The sequence below is a fragment of the Eurypyga helias genome, unplaced genomic scaffold (genome assembly GCF_000690775.1).
Source record: "Eurypyga helias isolate BGI_N326 unplaced genomic scaffold, ASM69077v1 scaffold8422, whole genome shotgun sequence".
In the NCBI taxonomy this organism is placed as follows: domain Eukaryota; kingdom Metazoa; phylum Chordata; class Aves; order Eurypygiformes; family Eurypygidae; genus Eurypyga; species Eurypyga helias.
In genome coordinates this window covers 4,642-4,991 of record NW_010235231.1, presented here as the reverse complement: position 1 = coordinate 4,991, position 350 = coordinate 4,642, and positions in this window count along the sequence as shown.

Sequence of the window (350 nt, the reverse complement as noted above, 5' to 3'; positions counted from 1 at the left end):
GCCACACAAATAAAACGGAATTTTAAAGGAGCCCGATGCGTGCATTTAAGAACCTTCGGTAGCAGCAAAAGTCCTGGCCGTTTGTCCCCTTTTTGCCGTATTTTAATTTGGAGCGCTGTATCTGCTCTTGGTGAAATATCCATAGCGCCGTGCGCTGCTGGATTAATGGTAAAATGGGAGTCTTTGTTTGCCTATCTTAATTACAGTGGAGCAAAACGGGGACTGAAAAATGCCCGGCTATACAGCTGTACATACGGATCCTGCAGCATCAGTAACTGAGAACATCCCGCTGTTCCTAGCAATGTACAACAGCCTCAGCCCCACAGACTGACCGGAATTACTGACAGCAG